This window comes from Microplitis demolitor, chromosome 4, assembly GCF_026212275.2.
Source record: "Microplitis demolitor isolate Queensland-Clemson2020A chromosome 4, iyMicDemo2.1a, whole genome shotgun sequence".
Classification (NCBI taxonomy): domain Eukaryota; kingdom Metazoa; phylum Arthropoda; class Insecta; order Hymenoptera; family Braconidae; genus Microplitis; species Microplitis demolitor.
In genome coordinates this window covers 17,391,730-17,398,645 of record NC_068548.1, presented here as the reverse complement: position 1 = coordinate 17,398,645, position 6,916 = coordinate 17,391,730, and the positions used below count along the sequence as shown (strand labels likewise).

At 27.0% G+C, this 6,916-nt stretch overlaps 1 long non-coding RNA gene across 2 annotated transcripts; it reads left to right on the top strand.

The window, feature by feature from the left end:
• The first annotated feature begins 2,448 nt into the window (after nucleotides 1-2,448).
• Nucleotides 2,449-6,441, top strand: LOC103574220 (uncharacterized). Of its 2 annotated transcripts, none has more exons than XR_008403519.1 (4): nucleotides 2,449-2,889; nucleotides 3,203-3,406; nucleotides 4,056-4,263; nucleotides 6,138-6,441. It is a non-coding gene; the product is annotated as an uncharacterized LOC103574220 (long non-coding RNA). The 2 variants fall into 2 exon arrangements; XR_549217.2 differs by lacking the exon at nucleotides 2,449-2,889 and adding an exon at nucleotides 3,013-3,027.
• The last annotated feature ends 475 nt before the right edge of the window (nucleotides 6,442-6,916 follow it).

Genomic DNA, 6,916 nt, shown 5'->3' with positions numbered 1-6,916 from the left:
ACAAGTTCTTCGAATTGTATCAAATTTTGACGTCGAATATCTTGTGAATGGTTGAATTTATGCAAAAATCATAAAACACCTTTTTTGTAGATCAGTAAATTTTCTACAAAATCTTTGGAAAGTGATTTTTTGTATCTTGATTTTATCGGAAGTTATGTATTTTTTACTATCTTACTAAATGAAAAATGAAAATTATCAAGAGCCACCTCTAAAGATCAATATTAAGAGCTCAAATTTTAACTGTCACCATATTTTAAGATACCCTTTCGATTCTCAATGTTCATAAAAAAAAAAAAAGAAAAAAAAAATAGTCCCCTAATTTGAAACAGTCTAATAATTATATATGACTCGGTATATAATCAGATCTGAAAATTGGCGAGATCCGATCATATATAAGTACATATAATCATGCATGAGCAAATAAAATCTCATTTAGAATATCCATAAATTATTAATTAAATAACTAAATTGGGATTTACTGTCTTTATTAATATGAGACTTAGTTATTTTTAGATTAAAAGAAAAAATATATTACTATTGGTTAAACCGCTATTTTACTAAAGGGTGACCCATCCAACTAATGTCCTACCTCGATGCTGCTAAGCTTTAGTTATTGGTGGATTGTAGCCTGATCTCCTAGTTCGCTATACACATAAATATGAAATATTCATGGTATTACTTAACTCAAATAATCAAATTGTTACATCCTACGTAAATAATACACCTAATGATATATAAATTTGCTTTTGTACATAAATTACAATGCAATTCATTCAATAGATATAATCAAGTTTTTTTTATCTTTAAACTTATATATATCCATATATCAATCGATATCTATTCACATTTTTAAATTGCTTCCAAAACCTTTGAACATTTAGAAATCAATGAGGTTTTAATTTTAATTGATAGTTGACAAAATAAAAATTAAATATTGTGATACTATGCAATATATATACATAATAAAAATAGATGAGTTTAATATCAATGAAGCCTGATCAGATCTAATCATATAATAGACATACATAACTCTATATGACATCATATCCGTCATGTCTGATTAGATCTAATTATATATGATCTCATATATAATCATTTATACTTATATATAATTAGACAAAATCATTTTTCATCGGGAACTAATATAAAATTTAACTTGAATAGATGGTATTTTTTGTAATAAACAAATCAAGAATTTTTAGATGAGGTCATAAGCGCAAAATAATTATTTGAAGCTAATTAATATCTGAATTGATGTTCAATAAATTTTTTTTTTGTTCATTTCAAATATTTCACAAATTCGTAAATTGACCTACTTCAAAATTTAATCAGGTATAAAGCTATATAAGTTGCATTGAATGCTGCTTCAATCATCGAACTCAGATTAATCGTTTAAGAGATTTTATTGCCGAAATAATTTGAGAAAAGTTTTTTTTTCTAATAAACTCAGAAATTGCAAAACTGGTTAACTTGAAATATTTTCAAGCGTTAGAGGCTGAACAACCGCTTTCAATGCCACTCTAAACATCAAAAATCGTTGATTAGTTCAAAAAATATCGCTGATGAAAAATTGAAAAAATAATAATTTATTTTATTTTTCCTGAATAACGGATTATGCAATGCAGCATATGTTTTAAAATTTATACTGGCCTTATGCTTTTATAGTCTTTAATGATCGTTACATTTTTATTGCAATCGGTTCGTTAGTTTAAATAATATCATCAACAAAATTAAAAAAAAAAATAAATTAATCGAATTAATCAAGAATAATTATGAGTAAAACCTTAAAAAATAATCCTCATTAATTATTCTCAATTACATGAATTCTCGGAAATTGATACAAAACCCGATTTTTTACGAGCTCGAAGAGCAAAAGTATACTTTTAACGCAAATATCTAAAGAACTTTCGAAAATTTCGGAAACTTGATCAGAGATAATTCGCAGGAAATGAAATGATGTACAAAAAAGACCCTAACATCTTAAAATGTTTATTTCACATAGTAATAGAAATAAAAAAAAAAAGTTTGGAAATTCCAAAATTCACACATTATACACGTTTGATCTCCATCTTACGATAGTTTATTTAATTATTTATTTATTCAATTCAATTACTGTAGAAGATGTATTGATATTATTTTTTTTCACATCGAAAACGATATTTTTGAGCCAAAAAAATATTGCGTTCCATAATTTGCTTACAGTTTAATATTCAAAATAAATTCAAGTATAAAGAAATACTTCAACATTGAAAAAACGAAGTTTGCAGGAAAAAAACATATAGTGTGTGCAATAATTACACAAAAACACATTTTGAATTTCGCGCTCTTATAATCGTACGACCGTTGGAGTAACTGCACTGCATGTAGTACATTAAAAGTACAGTAGATGATACTGTTACGTGAGTTAGATAAAGATAGATAGTGGTAGTATATTCCGTGAAAAAAAAGAGGACACAAACAAAACAAGGTTTTATGTTGTGGAGTTATAGGTTTTAAGTTTTTATTAATTATAACTAAACAACGAAAGTTTAGACAGTGCATTTCAATAGGATTTTTACTATTAACAAAATGAGTATCAAAGAAAAATCGTGGTTATTAATGGTATCTTTCAAAATTTCTTGTGTTTAAAAGTTTTCATACGAAGTAATTAACGTAGCAGATATTTTAGACTGAAATATTTATTTTTATCGATGAATCGACTTCGAACTAAGTCATAATTAAAGTGCAATAAATTGTCTTCATGATGGTACATGCTTTATCTTACTTCTACGTATTAATGGGAGTGTTACAGGAGGTGTACAAAATTATGACTTAGAAAATTATCTCAAGTAGGAGTAACTTGAAATATATATTCAAATATTTGAAAAAATAAATGGAAGAATGACCAAGGTAATACTTCTGTGCGTGAAATAAAAATGATTTGAATTGTATCGGGCCTTTCAATAAAGTTCACAATGCGGGAGCGCTTGTTGAATTTAAGCATATATATATCATATGGTGGCGCTCCCTATGATGAATAGATAAAAAGTAATATGTGTTATTTTGGTTATTATTAATTTATAATATAAATTATCTAAATTAATTAATTATTTATCACAAAATCATAGGAAAATTTTGATTTATAAGACTTTCATTCATGTTTTTTTATATAATGTTAATTTATTTAAATTTAGATAATTATTTAAAAAATATTAAATTATAGATGGCAGCATTGTCATGCTCATGAGCGTCACGGAGCCAGTTACCAAGAGCCCAGGATCAGAGCGATTACAACTGTGTTAGCAGTCGTCAAGTTGAGACGTGCATGGCGTATGAAAGTTAGAGGTATCTCTACCACCCTTCATAGTAGCGTCTCGATTAATTTCATAAAGTATATTTCATTTATAATTGCCGCAGAATATTCAAGGTAATTGATTAATTTATTAAATACGGGATTTTAATTAATCTCGACTTGGAATAAATTATTTATTTTTGTTTTTATTCAGTTATTCATTTATTTTGATTAATTACCGGTGCGCTGGTTATGCGTCCTTATTAAGTTATTTTATTATATTAATTTATAATTAAGTATAAGCACTAATTAATTGTTTTTTTATACTTTTTGTGTGCCTGTTCAATAATTAAATGAATAATATTTATTAAACTATTTAATTCACGTCATTTTTTTGTTTTGTTTTTTTAAATACGTTAAAAATCTTAAAAGTTTTTGGTCTTATTATACTGCGTACTTGAGATATTAATTTCTTAGAATCTTGAGTATTAGATTTTATTGGTTGATTAAATAGCGTTTTTCGGTTGGCTAAACAAATGTTTTGAGAAGAAACAAAAAAAAAACCTTTCTGTGTAGCGTTCGTAAAATACATAAAATACTAAGAACTGAAACACATAAATTGATATTTTTTTTTGTTTTTATTAAAATAAAGACATTCCGAATATATTTTAATTTATATTATAATATTTTTTTTTAATTACAGAGATTAAAAGAAAAAAAAATAATAATGAATAAAGAAAATTTAATAATAACTAGATTTACTAAATTAAAAATTAATTTTCAGGACTGACCGATTCCATGAGATCCAGTTTTAAATTAATGGTAGCATTAGCAACACACTAACGTCTCATGTGTGAAAGGTATCGAGAAATCATTAAGTATCAATGAGCCTTTGTAAAATTCAACTGCAATAGTTGAGTAGAATCTACGATTGGATAGAAATTAGGAGAATGGACCCTCATTTTTCACGAGTATTGACGTGAGACGCACAGGTAAAAATTATTTTTTAATGATCAATTAAAATTTTTTAATTTTTTTGCACAGCTCAATTGCCAAGGAGTTTTCTACTAACGCTTGGTTCCAGCTGATTCATTTACGAAAAAATATGTTTACACTCGCTCAAATATGCTTAATTAAAAAAAAATTTGGATCATTTGAAAAATAACTTATTAATAAATAATACGAACACATTTTTAAATCGATTTGTTGATAATAATGATAGAAAAAAATAAAAAAAATTATAAAATAATCCTATGATGTCTGTTGATAAAAGTCCAGTCACTTAAAGATTGTAGATACCCACTGAGTAAAAAAAAAGTGTAAAAATCCTGTGCGATTATTTTTTATAAAAAAAAAATGATCTTTTCGCCGTAACCGCATAAACAAAAAAGCTTTAAAATGAAAATTATTAATCGGATCAGGTTGTCCAACGTATCATTTTGAAGGGAAAGAATTATAGAAACTGTGTACTAAATTTCAATTGAAAATAATTGAGACTTATTAAGTAATAAATATTTAAAGTCAAAATTGCAGATTTATGATAAATTGACCATATCTATAACAGTTTTTGATACTTGTAGCTACACACATATTTCTGTTTGGAATAAAAGTATGCTTCATTTAAGCTCTGGCTGAGCTTGATAGCGCAATTTACATAAAATCAACAAGATATGCAAGTGCAGACGCACAATAGCTGCATTAGATAAAGCAGAGCTGTGCGAACTGCTGGAGCTCAGGTTACCGGCCCGAGTTGAACAAAAAACTCGCACGGATAAAAATATTAAAATAAATGTTTATTTGCAAAAAATTTTTATTTTCAAGTTTGTAACATTAGAATTTTATCTTTTCTAAATATTTTCTGATTTTTTTTTACACGGCGATTTTTTTGCTAGAAGTAAAAAAATTCGTAAAGAAACAAAAAACAGTTTTTATGCAAATTCAGCTATCAAGCTCAGCCAGAGCTCAAAAGAGGCATCTTTCTATTCCATACAAAAATATGTTTATAGCTACAGGATAATATCAATACTTGTTATGGATATGGTTAATTGATTTTAAATTCGCGATTTTATGTTTGATAGTTTATTACCTAAAAAGTTTTAATTATTTTGATTTGAAATTTGATACACAGTTTATATGATTCTTTCCTTCAAAATGATGCGTTGGACGATCTAATCCGATAAATAGTTTACATTTAAAGCTTTTTGCTTATGCGGTCACGGCGAAAAAATCGTTTTTTGTTTATAGAAAATAGTCGCACAGGGTTTTTTTTCAGATAAAATTTTTTTTTTCTCGTTATTTATATTGATTCGAACAACTCCAAAAAATTTCCAATTTCCACAAATTCGTAAGCACAGTAACCTCAAAAATATATAATCGATTGATTTAACTTTTTTTGATACTTGAACTTTTAAATAGAAGAACCCTTTTGAATATCGCTATTCAAATCCTTTTGGTTTACTTATAATTATAAAAAACTTAAACATTGTTAACTCACAAACAATTCAACTACCATTTCAATTCTATTATTATTGGTATTCACTTTTCTTTTCTCTCCACCAGCTACTGACAGGTGCACTAGTGTGACAATAACATTAAATAGAAAGATAAAAACTGACATTTAAGAAATTACGTCGATTTAAAAAAAAATATAATTGATCATTTAAAAAGTAAATAAAAATCCATAATAAAAAAATAAAAGATTAAAATTGAACAATAAGAATAAAATAATATAAATAATAAAACTCTCATATATGAGAGTATACGTATACGTCCTAGTTGGTTTAAAAAAATTTAAAAACCTATTAAACAACTTTTTTTTCTGTAAAAAAAAAAAAACATTATTAATGGCAATTTTCTTTAATTTTAGTTATTCGTCACTAACATCATCAGGGTTGGTCAAAAAATTTTTTCGTAGTGAATCACCAATAACTTAGCCAATCATATGCTGAAGAACTGGAACACAGCAATACGCTTTGATATGTATCAACGACAAAATTATAACAGGGGAGACCTTGCTAACTTTAATCGTCCTGGATAAGGGCGCCACTGGATGTATTATTTAGTCTTCCACAACCGGATGTTAATTTATGATAAATCAGGGTCATTGTAATTTATTTGTAAGAGTAGAAGATGAGGAATTAATGTATAATACACAATTTTTTATAATTTAATTTTAATCCGATTCTATTTAATTTCACGCAATTAAAATTGCCGCATGTGCTTCATCATGAAAAACTAATGAGTCCCCTGGACTGGTATCACACACTCTTGAATTGTCCTGGAATTTTATCACGCACATATATGTGTACCTTGGACATTTATTAACCTAACTCCATGCAATCGCCCGACTCCCTCTACGTGATTAAAACTTAACTCCTTACATTTTAATCCTGACCTTATAATTAAATATCACTGCATAAATAGTCCCAAGTATATCACTGCTTCCATCAATGATATACTTGAGACTAATTCGCAGTAAATATGTACTAATTTCCAGCACTTTTCAGTGATTCATTTTAAGAAAGTGGGCCTAAAAAATTCTATGAAACAGTGAATTTGGCTTAGTTGCCTGGATTTAGCGAGACAGTTCGAGACTTTTCATACTATCTCGATATCCGGATCACGATTTTATTTATCCGTTAATTC